General features: G+C 38.9%; 1 long non-coding RNA gene across 1 annotated transcript in view; it reads left to right on the top strand.

The window, feature by feature from the left end:
* The window catches only part of LOC130145589 (uncharacterized), an 81,820-nt gene extending 78,337 nt beyond the window's left edge, over positions 1–3,483 (top strand). Inside the window, exon 4 of the long non-coding RNA XR_008820614.1 lies at positions 2,419–3,483. This is a non-coding gene — a long non-coding RNA (uncharacterized LOC130145589). The remainder of the gene's footprint in view (positions 1–2,418) is intronic.
* Positions 3,484–18,429: the final 14,946 nt, after the last annotated feature.

Here is an 18,429-nt window from a genome sequence, read left to right as displayed (position 1 = left end):
ATACGTACACACACATAGATAAACACAACAGCTGTCAAAATGAGAACAAAATGAAGCTGTCAAATATAAAATTGATGAGTAGACACATGGAATTGGAGAAAAAAAAATAAAAAACCTGACTTGTTATGGTTGAATAATGATTGAATATAATATATTCAAACCTGAAACCTTCTCCTGTTGAATCAATTAGCCAAAACACTGTTAAACCACAAACACACCAGTCATTAAAAATAGTGTTCCAGGAAAGAAATACTTCCCTTGCCTCTCAGCATAGCATGTAGTAACGTCAGAGGACAAAAGGATGGTAGATGAAGTCTTACAGTAGATGATTCATTAATTCCACATGTTGTACTTTCAAAGCTGGAGACTCATATTCATACAGAAGAGAGTTGTGTGAAGCAGGACTAGTTCAACAGGATTTGGCCATGCGTTTCCCATGGACTACTTCTTCCTCTATGGTGGCTAGGTCAGGCACTTGTAGAAATTCTCAGTGCTTTATTACACACTGTTATCTTCATGGATGACATGGCAAAACTGATTTTTTCTGCCCTTTAGATCTTCTTTTAGTTACCTGTAAAGGTAAGAACTCGCTTTGTCAAAAATCATGTATTATAGAGACAACTACAAAATGTGTTAATAAAGAGGTGGTGGGAGGGGTCTGCTTGAAAAGTGAATGAAGCATTCTCTACAGTGAATACTTTACAGCAGGCTTCTTGAACTCAGCAAAGTAGGAGATGTTTCCAAAATAGTATGTAGAGCTTAACAGATACAATTGGTCCAATTCAGATGTGACATAAATGGGAGCGGACAGAGGGAGTAAGCAACACTCTCTTGTGTTCGTGCTGGAGTCTAAGGTGGTATCACTTGCATAGCAAAATGGTTGAAGAACAGGGCTGAAACAGGAAAGCTGGCTTGCAAAAAGAGAAATACAGAGCATAGTGCAGGACTTTTACTGTTTTTGGAAGACAGACAGATGGGAAAGAAAATATGCACTATGTAGGCCAAAGGATGAGCCTTGAAATGTTTGGCTGTTCAATGAGTATCTCTATAGGTTCTGCCAACTTTGGCTGGGTGTGAACAGTGATCTTATTCAATGGCACTGTCTCATGGACCAAGTCTGGCTCATGGGCTAACACCTGAAGAAGCCTAGCCCAAGGACATAAAAATGTGCCTGTGTGCTACCTATGTGGAGAAGCCTGTGGTGCCAGTCAGTGCTGCAGATAGTTGCAACCTACTTACTGAAATAGTCTTCCACTTTCACTGAGGAAGAAAGCCAGGTTTGCTCTACTGTTATCTGAGAGCTGAGATCTACAACTGTTTCCAAATTTATTTATGCACATCACAGGTCTGAAGTTGTACCCCCTGCTAAGTTAGGAACTTAAAAACTATCTAGATGTGAAAAGAAAAAAAATCAGAATGGTTCTTCAAAGATAGGAAAGATATTTGATCAAGTATTTAATTAATGTTATGCAATTAATTCTGTCTGGAAGAATGAAAAATCAAAAGTAAATGTTGCAGACGAGCATGCAAGCCTCAGAAAAATATGTCCCCTGTAAATGGGAGGCATATAAATACGCCAAATAGGCAAATCATGGTTTCAAGTTCTGTAAATCTTTTTCCTCGATGTATCGCTTACCATATAGTCTTCTGTATGTTAATGGTAGCATTCCCATTAGCAAATGTAAAGCAAATTATTCATACTTTAAGTCCTTAAAACCTAAAGTATTTCTTGTGCAATTAAAAGAGCCAATTGAAGAAGTGTTATGTAGAGAGCTTGTTCTTAATCTCAGCTGCATAGCATTCATTATCATGCTTCAAAAATGCATGGAGGGATCTTTCATTTGGTGCAGTATTGCTTCTGACAGCACAAATTAAATCTACCTACAGTAGATGTTGCCTGTTACTGGATGGAAACGTTTAATAGGTCTAGTATGTGCTGCTCCAACAGACAGTGAAAAAAATAAACGATTGCAATCAAAAGACAAAACAAATATATTACAATAATGTTAATTATCTGCATAGTTATCAGTAATCCATGGAGGATATAAAAATAAGTTTTAATGCATATACAGCTGTACAAGTGTCTATGCATTTTGAAATTAATATAAATGCCTGTGTATTTAATCAATAACACATCTCACATCAAAACTGTCCAACTACATTTCTCCCAATATATTTGTAGCATCAGAAGTCACATTACTAAATAGTACAATGTGTTAATTTCAGTACAAAAAACATTTATGGAAACGTTTGTGAAAAACATTTACTGTATAGTTACTTATAAATCACTTCAGCATTTAGATCAAAAGAGCACTGCAGGATGTCCTTGATTCGCCCTGCCTTATGTATCAGAGGTATGGGCTGGGCTGAGCCATGTGTTCTGTAGCATTCCAAATCAGTGTTTCTACTTTTTTGCAGCTATGGGATGCTATGTGGCAAAATCTAGTTCTTTCTCCTGCATCTGTGAAGAGCCTTGGAGAAGCAGCAGCCAGTGAAGCACTTGTCCTCTTGTTGTTGTGGTTCAGAAGTGCTAGCAGAGCAGCTGATGAGCCCTCCTGGAGCTATTCAGAAAGCACATACTTGCACCAAAGTATGAGGCAGAGAATGTTGTTGCCTTTTTTATATGAGTAGTTAAAGACAGTATATGGAGTAATGAGTCTCAAACAAAAAAATAAAATGGTAGCACTAGAACTTAGAGACGGATTCCCAGGCCATACTTTTTAAACTGTCCTTGATATAGTGAATGAATTTAAGCAAAGGGTCTGGGGGAACAGGTACCAAATACTATTAGACTGCGCAGTGACTGCTGGCCTCTTTTGTACTGTATATGAAAGTCATCCAGAGTCTGGCAAAAAAAGAAAGAGGAATCTCGCTTTCAAGCTTGATGATGAATGGGCAACCAGACTGCCTACTTGTGGATAAAAATGATGGTTTGTTTTCAGATGAAGGTTTTGGTGTGGTTTCTATATGAAATTCTTCCTCTCTAAGAAAGCTAAGAAGTTCTTTTCTCAGCGTGACTGGCATTAACAGTCCAAGACAAAGCCTGCACGGTAGTTATTCCTTGCTAGAACTCTTCAGAAATTGTAATTTCCATTTCCCCAAAAACTATGACTCCAATATTTTCCTTTCCAAAACAGAAACTAAGTGACACTTTGTCACTTTGTCTCTGAAAAAAAGCTGCTGGGAGAAAAAGACTGTAGAGATATTAATATAAATAAATATTTAATCTTTTTCTGCTCATAACTAGCTCTGATCTTAGGACGTTTTTGTGGTTAAACCCCAGCTGGTAACTGAGCCCCACACTGCTCTCCCTCCCTCCCTCTGCCAGTGGGGTGGGGGAGAGAATTGGAAGAGCAAAAGTGAGAAAACTCAAGGGCTGAGATACAGATGGTTTAATAGGTAAAGCAAAACAAGGAATTCATTCACCACTTCCCATGGGCAGGCAGGTGTTCAGCCATCCCCAGGAAAGCCGGGCTCCATCACACCTAACAGTGACTTGGGAAGACAAACACCATCACTCCAAATGTGTGTCGTGTCCCCCCCACCCCCTTCCTTCTTCCCCCAGCTTCATATGCTGAGCATGACACCATGTGGTACGGGATATCCCTTTGGTCAGCTGGGGTCAGCTGTCCCGGCTGTGTCCCCCCCAGCTTCTCATGCCCCCCAGCCTGCTCGCTGGTGGGTGGGTGAGGAGCAGGAAAGGCCTTGGCTCTGTGTGAGCTGCTCAGCAGTAACTAAAACATCCCTGAACGATCAACACTGTTTCCAGCACAGATCCTAAAACACAGCCCCATACTAGCTGCTATGAAGAAAATTAACCCTATCCCAGCCAAAACCAGCACATATGTGCATGTCTTTATATGTTGCTGTGCGATGGAAGTGCTCTGAGGAGCTGACCTCTTTCTACTGTATTCATCAGGAGTAAAGAATCTAAGTCTGGAAATCTGAACCCATCCCATCTCAATCATATATAATCAGTTTTTTCTCCTACCAGAGACTTTGTTGGAACTCCTAATGACTTCAGTGGAATTGGAACTCCCAATGACGAGTGGAAGCAGCCCTGAGACCTGAATTCCTTAAAATGTTAAAATCAAATGACCGTCCAAGAGCAATATTTGTTCTCCTCCTGTTCCCTAAATGGACTAACACATTGATTTTGAATCCATGGTTTGGAGACTCAATTACAGATTAAGTGTTTTTTTGAGGCAGGAATTAGAGGTATAGCAGTGGGAAAATGCTTTAAATGAATTGTTTATATTGTCTGCCAACAATTACTTTTTTTTGTAACTCGGTATTACTGATGTTGATAAATTAGAATTATATATTGTAAAATGGCATGACATCTGTTCTATGGGGGCAGAAGAATGCTGATGTGAAAGCCCCTCTTAATGAGGAGCAGTTGATATATGTGCAAGCACTTTTATAGTTTTGTCAAACAACATAAAAGTGTTATTCTGGATTTACTAGCAGCAAATAAAATCCAAATTGAAATAAGATTTTTAAACAGCACAAAATCCCAACACTTTTCATGTCACTAATAAAACCCCCACATGTCCCGGTAAATACGAAGCCTTAAAGTTGCAGTACTATCTTGTATGCAAAATCAAGAATACTATTTACTCAAGCAAAACTCCTGTCTGTGTTACTGCCACTGGAAAATGAGTAAGTATTATTCTCTGTATTTTCTTTTTTATAATTTAATTGCAATTATTGATAGAAATACTGACTTCACCATATCCTTTTAAATACATCTGCAGGGGCTCAATCCTGACATCTTGACTTGCCATCCTTCCATCTTAAAACCTCAGTGAGGTTTTAGCTCAGGGATAATTCACATACAGTTTGAGGGAGTTTCAGGACACTCACATTTTAGTGTTCAGATCTTAGAAGCATAATTCTGAATATTCTGTTAAGTCAAGTTATGGTTATTGACTTTTGAAATACATATGATAAGTGTTGTTCCTTTTTTACCATTTTGGAATGGAATATATATGGCCAAACTCTACTTATTTGATCCATCTCATCAACTTTAATGATGAGCAACAGACAGGATTTGGCCAGTGGGTGCATAATGTTGAAAACCAGACAATTCCACCTTTATCATTTTTCATATTTTTGCATCAATGTCTGCAGGGCAGTCAGTTTTTGTGGTCCACCATTGCTTTTAGCTTCATATAGTCCAGTTTTTGTTTCTTTTAAAGATGAATTCATCTCAGTGGTGACACTGGCTCTTGCTTTAGCTAGTTTTAGGACAGAGGAAGGTGATGCAGGCAGTAACCTTATCAGAAGCAGGTCTCCCTGTTCAATGTGTTGCTTGTTTGTTTGGGGAAAAGTAAATCTACTTATAAATGTCTTCAAAGGAAGACAAAGCCCTCTTCCTCCTCCTCATTAATATAAAAGAGAACCTCTTAGTAGACTATGAGGTGCTTGATAAAGATAAATGGTATTATTAAAATTTGTCAAACTGTTTTCTATAGATTGAGTTATTCTAAAACATATTTTTCTTTTTAAAAGGTGTGATAACTGCCTAATGTAGAACTAAAATAATTCTAAGTATTAATGACAAATTGTCAACAGACAAAGAAGAGAGAAGGGTGGTCTCTGTGTGGCAAGCAGGAGATCACAGACTTTAGCATGTAAATCTGCATGGTGTGGTGGTTAACACTGGTGAGGATCACCTCTTTCTTTGGAATAAGAGCTCAGAATTGCTGTGAAATGGTGTTACAAAACCGTATTTAGAGTCATTTATCTAAATCACATTGATGGTTATTCTGCCTTTGAGCAGCAAAACATATTTCAAGGGAAGGGAAGCTGAAGGCTGTGTTTGGCCTGGCACCACTCTGCTGTGGTTTCCCACACCCTGGGACCAGAGGTGGCCTCTGCCCTGCTCTCCTTTCTGTGCCTTAATGCAGAAAGGAAGAAAAGGAACATTTCTGTGCTGCTTCTCTCCCTCAGTTCCAGGAGGAGGGAATAAGTGCAGCACATGTAAGAAGGGCAGAACTCAATTTGAGGCAAAAGTCAGGCATTATCTTAAAGAGCATGACATGACTTGGGGTGAGCAAAAGCAAGGGTTTACATCCAGGGCACTGTGTTATTGTTATAAGGATTGGTAATGAAAAAAAGCATTTGTAGCTGGAATATAGTGTTACTCTGTGGTATGAAAACACAGTAAGGGCTAGCAGACAGGCAAATCTGACCAGAACAATTTATTAATCTCTTAGGCAGTATCCTGAGTCCAGTCATGATTTTTAATAGTGGTGACCAGGTTAGCCTGTTGTCTTACTTCAACCTCAGATCACCAGAGAAGGCAAGTGCTGAAGAAAAAGCACAGTCAAGCAGCTAATGGTTTCTGGCCTGGGAGATCTGGGGAACTGAGCAATTTTCTCTTCCAGGTTTGGAGAAATGTTGCACTCCCAGCCAGCGTACCATTGTTTTATTTCATATGGTCATTTCTTGCTGTGCAGCAAGGTTGGATTAAATTGTGCTAGAAACTGCACAGGAATCGGGAAAGCTAAGAATGCTCCCATTTAGGCTATTTACTTCATCTGTTCTCCTGATTTATGGATGTAGTGGGGGATTGACCTTATCATGTTTGAAAACCTGAAATCCCATAAGACGTGTCAGGATACTGAGTTACAAACAGGCCAGTTTGAAGTTAGATTTTAGATGCTGTAGATTTCTATCCATGAGCAGGTAGGACCTGCCCTGAACAGAGATTAGTTCCTCCAGTTACATTGGATAAAGGAACAGACCTAATATATGTGTTAGGGCTTTTAATTTACACTGATCGGAATTTTCTTGACTTGATATTGCAATTGTGAATATAGAAACCTTTCAAAATGCACAATATAGTGTCCTAGGTGATTTGTGAAAGTAAAATACCTAGAAATCTTGCACATTAACCATGCATACATTTTTATATGCTTTCAATTCAGGTCTGATAAACTGATCTGTGTATGATCTGAATGCACCCGTTGTTTTAGAGTAATCAAGCCTGATTATAATTTCCCCATTTTAGTCTCTTTAAAAACAACCCTAAACCCAAACAAAAATAACAATTTTCTCATCTTCTGGGGTAACATGCGAATGAACTGCTGACTCATAAGTGCTTGTGTTTTGCATAGATTACCACCTAGGAGAAAACAATGAGAGACTGTAACATTCTGTAGCTTTTGGATTTTGTGGATGCCACTTGCTAATATGTATGTGGGGCTTATGTCAATGACGGAGTCAGTATTTTATCCTCTAGGCCTTCCATTTAAAAAATTAACTTGTGATTAATTGCTGCATGCTTCCATTACTGCAGTGTAGATGGATTTTAAAAGCCTTTTGAAAAAAGATGGACCTTGGGGTATTTTAAATGCAGTAGCTGTAGAGCACTCAGTTTTATTTTGTATTTTTTATATTCATAGTGATTGAAAAATCAACTTCAGTTAGGGTCACAGGATAATAACATCAGTTCTGTTCTTCTGGAAAGTTTGATTTTTTTGTTTCTGTTTAAGAAGCTGACAACCATATCTGAAACTCATTGATTATCTGCTTATAATAGCTCATCATCTCGATGGAACAGACCAACAAAGCTTTTCCACTTTGTTGAGTGTGTTCCAAATAGCAACAAAATGGGGCCAGAGATATTTGAAATTCAGTTAGAATAATGATAATGTGGTTTATTTATTCTGAAAAAAAGAATTATTTAAAGAGTGAGTTGTGATCCATTTAAATAAATCCTGATTTTAGATTAAATGAATTGTTCTCTTCACTGGTCTAAAAAGTATATTTTATGGGGGTTCTAGCATTGCCTCATAGTTTTGTTTGCTTTTTCTCGTAAATGAGAGGAACATCTTAAAACAGTGCATGAATTCTATTAACGTTATTTAATCTACTGAGTCGAAGGTTTTCTCTCCTAGATTTTTTTTTTACTCTTGTAAAAATCCATTGCCCCACACCAGTCTTTCACGGTCATTCACATAACTTGACATTTACTGCTTCCTCATTAAATCTTACAGAATAACATCGTTATTCAAGTGGGTGGGATTTGATGGCTTTCTTTTTTTCTTTGTATTTAAAATCCAAATAATCTGCTGGGTATTCTCATTCCAGTTCCTTGGCCTTCTAATCTGTCCAAACATACCAGAAAACAGGAACGTATCCTTTCTATGGTGAAACCAAAGCAACCCAGAGAATGTCTTTGCTGAACACAGTTGACTGTCAAAAATGAAAACAAATTGATAAATTACAGTTTGCAAATCACTGCAATAGGGAATTAAGAGTGGCTTGTAATAAAGCAGATTTCAGCACTTTTGGACAATTGCTTAGCACCATCTGCAAAAGAAAATTTTGTTTCTTTGTCATTGAATGTATATGTTTTTATATAAAGATAATTTAATCCTTTCAAGAATCTGCATTTGATCATAAAAGAATAAAAAGATACTTCATAATGGATCTATAAATGAGATATTCGTGTATGAACAGGCTCACTGATTTACCTTTGATTTTTTAATAACTTTCAAAAAGCAAAGTAGGCAGAAGAAAAACCATGCTCTGCTGTTTATTTTGAGAAGCGTTTGAGCCATGTGCTTTAAGTGACTCAAATCTGGATGTTTGAATTTCTTATCAATATTTTGACAGAATGGAAGTAATACACAGCCTTTAAATCAGTTTAAATGGTGGGCCAGGATGCCTGTGAATATAGCTCAAAGATCTGTATCATTGTAGGATACTGCCATTTGGTTTTGGTACTTGATCACAGCAAAAAGCAGCAGTGAAATTTGGATCGGAAAAAGATTTTGTTTGAAGAAGTAACAGTTTTAGTGCTCAGTCCTTTAATGTTAGTAATGTGTAAAATCTTAAAGAAATTCTGATGTCATTATGTCTACCCTGCATTAGTCCATATAAACACACAGAATAGGGGATTATGACTGAAATGAAACCAGGCGGCATGCTGACATTGATTGCAATGGAGATATATGTTATGGCTGTCCCTGTCCTGTACCCCTCTTGATGTGGCTGGGCAACTCAGCTACCCTTGGCTACCTCTGGGCTCATGTGCCAGGTAAAATGAACTAACCAGAGCTCTGCTCTGACGGGCAGCATTGCAGCAACATGCTTTGAGGATGCTACTGAGAAAATGCATGGCAAGCTCATCTTTCACTTTTAAATGAGTCAGGTTTCCCTTGGAGCTTTTCAGTTAAAAGAAAGAAATAAATACTTACCAAAGGCTACCGATAAAATCTACACTTTTTCTTCTTCTTTTTAATAGGAGAATGTGCAACCTCCCTTCTAGCAAAAGGATGTAAATTGTGAATTTTAAGAAACAAATCCTGCTGCACAGCAGGTTTAGACAGGCTGCTACAGTTGGGGCCTTAAGGCATTCTGTGGCTTCCCTGTGGTAAGCCATGGTTCTCATTTGTAAAGCCAGGAGAATTCCCACTGATGCTATAATCATATGCATGATCCTTCTTCCATCTCAGTGCTCCCAGCATCAGTTAAAAAAGAAAAATAGGCCAAATGTTGGTTGTTATGTAGTCAGTTATCCAAAAGCTTAGGAAATTGGTAAATTTTGCAGGATTTAATTTTGCCCTCAGGAAAAGAATTAAGCTTTTTAGTGGAAATCTTAAAATTAAAAAAAAAAAAAAGAAGTGATGAGCCACTGAGCTGGTGAATGTTTTCCTGATTCGGACATAGAATCATAGAACCATTTAGGTAGGAGAAGACCTCTGAGATCATCAAGTTTGACCATTATTACATGGCAGTAAAGCCATCAGATCTTTTTTTGAGATTTTTTTTTTTCAGTAAAACATTCTCATTCTCCCGTGAACTCTCGTTTTCCAGATATGGAAAACCCTTCTAGAAAAAACAGGAGTGTATACCATGATCCTTGCTGTGATATACTCTCCTGTGTTTGGTCAGCTCGGTGCTTGGTGACTCTCTGTCCAGTTTGATTCTGCATCTCTTCTATTCACAGCCCTTGATGGACTCATTTCAGCATGTCCTTTTGATCCCCTTTATTCTTTTGCTACTCAGAAAAAATAAGTCAGTGAGTTTCACAGGTCAGTTTTGTTGGTAAAAGTACTTTGGTGTCTTTCAAGTCTTCCCTTTGAAAGTTTCATTTTATATCCCCTCCTTTCTGTACTGTGAAAAACATTGGATATCTCTTCCATACTTACCTTTTCTGGGTCTTTTATGATGCTGTAAACCTCTGTCTTCCCCCTCTCTGTCCTCTATAATTTCTTTTTCATTGTTAAAGAGCACTAGCCTGCTGCTTCTTGTCCACTGTGGAAGCTGTTTCAGAAATTTCATTGTGCCTGCAGCCCTCCTGTGTAAAAGCAGGGAAAACCCTAAACTGGAAAGGACCTCTGGAAATCATATAAGCCGACCTACAGCTCACAGCAGGGGGTCGGATAAGGTTGTTCATTGGCTCAACAAGATAAATCCTCAATTACTTCCAGCAAGGGGGATTCTGTCATTTCTCTGGACAGCCTGTTGCAATATTTGGTTCTCACAGTGAAGAACTTCATCATACAGACGGATGAGATTTCCTTTTGAAGGAACTGATGCCCATTGCTTCTTGTCCTGTCACTGTGTTCCTGTGAAAATAGTACCTCCATCTTCTCTATAACTACCTTTTAGGTATTGAGAGAATGCAATTAGACTCCCCTCTGCCCCTTCTCTTCTTTAGGCTGAGCAAACTTAATTCCTTTGACCTTTCCACATGCATCAAGGTCTCCAACACTCTAATCAGCTTGGTGGCCCTTCGCTGGACCATGTCCAATATTTCAATGTCTCCTTTGAAATGACAGTCCAAAACTGAACATATTATTCCAAGTTCAACCTAACAAATGCCAAAAGAAGTGGTAACAATCTGTTATCTGTTTGTTTTACTTTGGCTGATGGAGTCAAAGCCCCAGGTTGGTTTCATTGCTGCAAGGATGTACACCTGATCCAGTCAGTCCCTGGCCTGCACAGATGCAGGATGTTATAATTATTATCGGAGAGAGTGTTCATTGCAAATAGCCAAATGAATGCACAGAACTGTGTTGGAAAATTCATAAACAACTGCTCCTGTACAAGTGCTTTGAAGTACAGTAGTGATCAGGATATGTGTAAGCAGAAAGCTTTTCCAAAGTCACTGAAATTTAAGATGAAGATTAGATATCAACATAATTTTTTTAAAAAATTAATGCTGGGGAGACTCCACAGACTGCTATTTCTGAGCAGTATATGGCTGGAAAAAAAAAAAAAACCCAAAAAACCAAAACAACAAAAACAGTGATGCTTACATGACTTTATGTCTTATTTTTGGTATTTTACAACTAGCAAATTTACACCCTGTGTTTCCCTTTTTTGTTTACACAAAACACCACTCCATTTTTAAAATTCACTTGTCTGTTCCCAGGTATAATTCTCTTTATTTGCCAAATATTTGTTTCTCATCCTTTGGTATGGTTTCCTATTAGGAGGGCATCAGTTATAAATTTTTTGTTGCTAGAATTTCCAGCAAGTTTTCATATTTTCTTCTTTCACTAGCAAATAATGGAAGTACGCCCTTGGTTCGGTGTTGCAGCTAGTTCTGGGATGTAGAGTGAAGAGTCCTGGTTTGTGGTTGAGATATTCTCTTGCTCCTGCTTCCTTTTTCTGCTTTTAGGAAAGAGGGCAGAGATGAGATCAAGCACTTTAAAATTCTGCTGCCACTGAAGGGAGTCATCCTGTCCTCCTTCCACTCCACTGCTTTATTCCTTTGCCTGTGTTCTCCCTGATGTTACTGCAAGTATTTCTGGAGAGGGAGATGGCCTGGGTTAAACCCACAAAGACAGCAACATTAACAGAGATCCAGGACTACATTTGGTAGCAGCATCTGTTCATGCCAGCTTAAAGTGTTAGCACTACAGCTTAAACAGGCTTTATTTGCTAGTATTTGCAACTTCATTGAGCAGCTTTTACACTTCCAAATGGCTGTAGAACAGGGTAATCACACATATCTACATGAGAACTAGTCCCTTGAATTGGTATTGAATGCGTAAACCTGTTAATTTTTGGTTTTCTTTATATCCAGCCTTTGATAGGGAAATAAAAGTGTGGCTTTAACAGTAAAGCCAGCAAGACCTCAAAAAGTAGTAGATAAGAGGTTAATTTCTGATTTTTCCCCCATGAAGTTTCTTGAATGTTCCCTTTTGAGCTACTTGTTAGTGTAGATATCAGCTTCTTACTAAATGAAATGGTATCAGTAAGCGCTTGTTAGCTGAAGAGATGGCCTGTAACTGCACATTTAAGTTAATTTTAGCAACTATTCAGACACATTCTCACCTCCTCCCCTTCACCAATATGTTCTAATTCTCTAAGAAAAAGGCAGAAAAAAGCCTGAAAAGGATGTTTCCAATTAGTGTGGCTTTCACATATTTAAATTCTGTCTCTCTCTGCCAGATAATTGAATAAAATGTGATACATTCTTTTGATCTTTGTTGAGATGATGTAGGCTGTAGATATTGTTTCATTATACAGTTCATGTTGACATAGATAGTATTATGCCACTTATAGCTTCTTTGGCAGAGCTCTGGAATCAAGTGTTCAGCAGTGATTAATGGCCAAGAATACACAGACCTACTGTTGAGTCTAGGATCTCTCTAATCTCTGCTCCTATTCTTTCTCTCAATTCCACCGTTAGTTAATGTGGGTTCTGTGAATACAGCGTTTCTGATGACCTGTCATACAGCTTATACTGCCAGCCGTTAGCATAGCTGTAGCATAGAGCTAATGATCAAAAAAATCTCAGCTGTCTTAATTCTTGCTTATTACTGTATCTTTGATGCCCTTTCTCTGCCTGGCATTTTTTTTATTTCATGCTTAATACAGAAAAGACTTTTAAACCTCTGCTAGACTTTTTTCCCAGTCCTTACACACTGTAAAATCAATTAATACACTTTCATGTGTTATGCCCATTAAGTGATATGTGTGTTAACATAAATATTTAATTGTTAAAGGAGAGATCACTTTGTCCTAAAGCTTTAATTAAATTAGATGCTTTTCCAGATGATTTCCAAGATGAAACAGTCCATTATGAACATTTGCCACTGCAGAAGATTTCTGCTTATTGAAAGACAAAAGGGTAATTTCATCTAGGATTGTTGCAAACTGTACAAGTCCTTCATACTGATAAAGAAATTCTCTCTCTTTTAACCTTGATATGTTCTGTAGTAATGAATTTATGAATCTTTAAATTCAGTCACATTATTAAAGTGGGGATATGATGTTAGCACTGTCAAGTAAATGATAAGGATGAAAATTAATCTACATAACAGTTAAAAAGATCAGAGTCAATACCAATTTGTTAATAATTACCGTTGCTTTAAAAAGCAAAACTAACATCATAAAAATAGGCAGCTATGGGACTTTATTGTATGTCAACTGGAGTATGAATATTTCCAATAACATAGTCTTCACATGGCAAACTGGAGTTCTAGGGAAACTAAATATTCTTGATGTTGGGCTGCTGAGGCATCTAAACTATAACTCCCATGAGTTACCTTCAAGGTAATATGGAATCCAAGTGTTTCTTTATCGATCCAAAATATTTCTGGTCTGGGGCAAAATGTTTCTGTTTTGCAGTTTTGCCTAATTATCTGAACACCTTCCACAGATTGGAATCCTTTTTCTTATATATGCTGTAGACTCTGTAGTCATGCGTCTATCTCCCACTGAAAACACGTCACAGCGGTTTCCTTCAAAATATAGTACAGCTATGCATAATGTATGATAAGACTAGAGATGTGCTATGCTAATCAAAATTTTAATGTCCTAGTTTTCCAGATATTATTATCTATTCACTGTGTTTTTAAAAGAGCACTGATTAAGAATTATGTCAGCTGTGACAAGCCATAAAGCCAAGCAAGACTTTCAGTGATAACCTGGAAAAAGGCTCTCTCTGAACACGTTTTAGTATTAAAATTTGCTTTGAGGAACCTGGTTCGTTCTTTGCTGGTGGGAGGAGGATTGCATCAATAGAGTCCTACTTGCTGACAACATGTCGCTGAAGATCTTAGGGCAAGGAAATGCAAAGAACAATAGCTTTTTTCTTTGGGTCTGACACGGCTGTTCTTACTCAAATGATTGGTCTGTATTTGCTTCTTTGTCTTTGTTGACCAGGTCTTCAAAAGAAAGGATGCAAAAATTCAACCCTCTTTGTCACCTTGGACATACCCTTAAGTAGCTGAGTGCCTGGCTTGACCTGAAATCTTATCTGCCTCCTTGCTCTGCAGAGTATACAAATGTCAGCAAGGTTGTTAAATATAAAATAAACAGCTCAGCTTTGCATCTGAGTGCAATCCTGTTGTGGGACTGACCCTCTCAGGTATACCTGAAATATTTCCCTTCCCAAATATCAGACTACTAGAATCTACTTGAAATTTTTGCAGTTCTTACATAGGCTGCAGCCTTGCGGGCATTTCAGCCATATCTTTAGTTGCTTCGTGTCTGGGCTAGACACCTTGAAACAGTCAACACTGCCTGATGCTGAGGTTATGTCTAGACAGTGAGGGAAGTCGTATCTAGATTAAAATGGAAGTGAAAATCAAACGCCTTGCTGTTTCTGCAGGAATACTGGGAAGGGTTCCTTCAATAATGTGAGATGCTCTTCTCTTTTTGCTTAGGGCAAGATGTGACAGCTTAAGCAGGGATGAGAGATTTCTGTTGTTCCTGGGGTCTTGTCCAAAGACATGGTGAAGGATCAGATTGGTGGAAGTGCTTTTATGGTTCCAGACATGGAAAAAATCTGAAATTAATTATTTTAGGTACTTGGATAATTCTGTTGTCATGATGTTTTCTTTAATAAAAACGATTTACTAAGCAGTATATTACTGAGTGTATTTTTTTGAGCAATAAACAAAATTTCTTTGATGTCTATATTTTTATAGTTGGAGGTAACTGCAAAAGAAGGAAGCCGTGTAAAACTTACGTACTTTGAATGACTGAGAAGTCTTTCTGTTTTATTTAAGAATTTTAAGTATCATTAAAGTGGTAAGCTAAAGAAGGTCTGTTTGGTTGAGTGCTTTACTGTCCACTGGCAAGGCAGCTGATAAATCTCTATTGAAAAATCATTTGAAAACCTAACAGATGGGATCTGTAATTACTGGATTATGGATGTTCATTGTTCATTTTTCTAGCTGTGTTTTTATTCTCTTCTGGGGACAGTAAAAGGAGAAAAGGACTGGTGGGAATGCAGGTACATGAGGGTCAGTTTGAGAAAGTGGGAAGAAATCAGACCAGTGAGAGGAAATGCATGTTTCCTTATAGATGTGAGCAGAGTCAGTGTGGTGTCCACATAAACAGCAAAGGAAACATGCACATTTTAAATGCATTCAAAGCTAACTTTTCAGTCTGAAGTTATTGCAGTTTTGCATACAGTGGCTGAAGGAAGGGAAGTTAATAAGGCACAAGACAGGCTACAAAAATGTGATTGGGTTTTTTTTCTAGAAAATCATCCTGATTCTGAATGGAATTGACTTTATGCTTTTGGATTTACTGAAGTTGAGAGTACTGGATGTCTAAGTCCTTTGCCCAGCCCAGAAAGGATGAATGAACAGACCACTTACTCCTCTGGCTGCACGGGATCGCAGTGACTGCCATGACCCAGCTGCAGCCTCGGCAGAAGGGACGGGCAACCAGAAGGCTAGGAGCTGCTCTGAGGGCGCTCCAGTTCAGGCAAGGGAAAAGGGAGCCCTTGGGGGAGACAGATAGGAGAGACTGCTGGAGGACATTGCAGTGGGAGATGCCTACAAACTAAAGGAGCAGTCCCATGCAGTGGGGAGTGATCAGGAAAAGCAGACACCACTTAATCCCCCATTTCTCATTGAGGAGGGTGGGCCTTGCTGCTCTATCTCTGCCCTTGCTGAGCGGCAGTGATGGAGCTGAGGCAAAACTGGCAGGAGCAAGATAGTCAAGGAAAACCTGATCTTCACCTCCTGCCAGCTTCCCTTCCTCCTGCTGCCTTGGCCCATGCCTGCCCTCACTAGCCGGAGTAAAACCGGAGGGCAAGACATGTCCATTCGCTCAAGGAGGTGAACTTCACATATCCACGGCAGCGTGAGGCTGGCTTTGTCAGGGAGACTGTGTGCAATGGGAACCGGGCTGGGCAAGGGCAACCTAGAGTGGTCCCTGAATCTTAAGTGTAGACAGGACCACATGTGACAGTCTGTGGAGAAGACTCTACTGGGCCACTAAAAATGCCATTAGCTTGGACATCTGCATGACAGCTGTTAACTGAGAGAGCCATCTTTAAAGAGCTTGCCTGCCAATAGCATGTGAAAGGCTGCATGTGAACGGCAGAGGGATTGCCTTTGATGCCTTCTGCCAACAAAGGAAAGGGCACGGTGCACTCTCTCTTGTGTGCCGCTTTGCCTTCCCTCTGCCCATGTCCTCATTCCTCTCGTCGATGGTGCTCAGCAAAGCATCATCGGGATTAGACGAAGTTGGTGTGAATTCAGTGAGCTCTCCTTACTGGCTCCAGACTGACTGACAATGCACCTACCCAGGGAAAATTCTGCACAGGAATGGCTCATGCCCCTTCTTCCTCATGCCCTGTTGCCCTGGGGCTGTACAAAACAGCACAAGCACACATACACTGCATTTAGCTGGTTGCAGAGTCTAATGCCAACCACCCTACACTGTATAATCATGAAATGTGGAGAAAGCATAGCGTTTGTTGTGTTTTAAGGAAAAAAAATCTTTAAATTAGAACTTGAGCCCACTGAAACAAGTGACTTCTGTGAGAGTGGGCCTGTGATCCTAAGTCAGTCATGCATACCCTCATCGTGATTTGGAGAAACACCCATAAAATCAAGAATACAACTCCAGGGAAATACGATATTTGGTTTGTATAAACATTATTCTTGCACATACGGACTGGTGCCAACTTACCACATTGATGGGGTTTTATGAATACAGTCTTTGCAAATAGCCATACATACAAACTGTTCATTTACAAATATGTAAGTCATCTGGAAATTGAGCCTTAAACAAATTTCTTCATAGCTATGTACTAAAAATGTCTGATGTCCTGTATGATGCAATGAAGAAGCTCAGACAGAACATGAATCTGCACCTTTATTTGTATTTTTTTATAGTTACCTCTATGCTGGCCCTGTGATTCAGTATGATATGGGTGCTACTAGTATACAGGAAACCCTTAAACGTGGAATATAGTACTTACTAAAATAGATCATGTTCCCAAGGGGAAAAGAGCAAAATTACATGGGATTTGTAGAATAAAGAATAACTAAAATCACCCAATTATTTAAACTGAGGTATTTTTCTATCAATGTAAGATCTTGCTGAGCTTCCGGAGCATAATTTAGAGTAGGCATTTTGCCTGTAGTTCATGGTATAAATATTTTATATTATCTCCCACACTATTAGAATAAGAGAGGTAGTGTTATTTAATTCACTCCTGGCAAAACAGATGCATGCCAGAATGCATAAAGCACTCAAGGAACTGTATTTGTTGTAGTCAAAACTAGCTGGTAAAATGGTTTATCTGAAGTTAGGTTCCTCATTGTGGAAGTGGATTTGATGGTGCTTGTGAGACACAATTTAAGATTGTGTTGAATAGTCATAAAAAAAAAATAATGTAGTGGAACAGTTAACAATAGAGGATGAAAAAAGCCTCCCTAAAAGGTAAGCAGGTAAAGCAAGAGTCTTGGCTGGGCAAGAGGGCAGGGAAGGGTCTGAGGGAAAATACATGATGTGAATTCTTTGAGTTCGACTTAGTAGAAACTGTAACCATAAATAAGTGGAGTTGAATATACCTTTTGAAAAGCAGTTGCAAGCATAGGAACTACAAGCCTTAGCAGAGAGCATGCAAGTGTTGTGATTGCTGTGCAGTGGTCTTAGAAAGTGTGTTGTAACCCAGCAGGGATGGACAAGTGTGATGTTTGATAAAGGTTTTCCTAAAAATTTAACCTTTGGAGGGTATTTTAATACCTATTGTGACAGTCATTGTCTCTTACTCTTTACCTGCAGCACACGTTTCAGTTGCTTGTAGCTGATACACTCTGACCACAGTCCTTGGGTCTGAGGTGGGTATTTGGGTGTCATAGGAGTTAGGATGGGTGGTCCAAACGCTTCTTCTCTAGTTTCCATTTCTACAAAGTAGGGAGGAGATGAATGCTGATTGCTAAGGACCATAATTTTGCACACTCCACCCAGGGTTTAGCAATCGGAATGACATTATTGCTAAAATCCTATGGAAAACATTTGATGCTATGCCCTTTTCCCCTGAGATGATTGTGCCTAAAGATGTTATGCATAGGGAACGATAAAAAAATGACCATTTGTTGTGTGCATTTGTTATCTGATAGACTATGTCAGTCAGCACTCTTCTGTTTATTTACACTTCTTTTCTCATGCTTACTGTGGCTTTTTTTAATGTGTCTGATAACA

This window comes from Falco biarmicus, chromosome 3, assembly GCF_023638135.1.
Source record: "Falco biarmicus isolate bFalBia1 chromosome 3, bFalBia1.pri, whole genome shotgun sequence".
Taxonomy (NCBI): domain Eukaryota; kingdom Metazoa; phylum Chordata; class Aves; order Falconiformes; family Falconidae; genus Falco; species Falco biarmicus.
Note: the sequence above shows the minus strand (reverse complement) of the source record. Positions and strands in the feature narration are given on the sequence as shown.